Source organism: Sceloporus undulatus, chromosome 3, assembly GCF_019175285.1.
Source record: "Sceloporus undulatus isolate JIND9_A2432 ecotype Alabama chromosome 3, SceUnd_v1.1, whole genome shotgun sequence".
In the NCBI taxonomy this organism is placed as follows: Eukaryota; Metazoa; Chordata; class Lepidosauria; order Squamata; family Phrynosomatidae; genus Sceloporus; species Sceloporus undulatus.
In genome coordinates this window covers 170,487,433-170,487,730 of record NC_056524.1, presented here as the reverse complement: position 1 = coordinate 170,487,730, position 298 = coordinate 170,487,433, and the positions used below count along the sequence as shown (strand labels likewise).

Sequence of the window (298 nt, the reverse complement as noted above, 5' to 3'; positions counted from 1 at the left end):
TAAAATGGTATGAAACTGGATTGTCTCTGGAATGAAGATGCAACCTAAATTGGATCCAAGACACACTGCAGAAATAATCCAGTTCAAGACCACTTTAGCTGCCCTGGCTCAGTGGTAGGGAACCCTGGGAAGTGTAGTTTTGTGAGACATTGAGCCTTCTCTGTCAGAAAGAGCTCTGGTGCCACAACAAACTACAATTCCCAGGATTCCCTAGCACTAAGCCAGGAGAGTTAAAGTGGTCACAAACTGGATTATTTCTGCAGTGTGTTTTGGACCTTGGTTATTAAAAATGCTCAAG

General features: G+C 43.3%; 1 protein-coding gene across 1 annotated transcript in view; it reads right to left on the bottom strand.

The window, feature by feature from the left end:
* The window catches only part of LOC121927268 (prosaposin-like), a 34,399-nt gene that overhangs the window by 23,879 nt on the left and 10,222 nt on the right, over window positions 1–298 (bottom strand).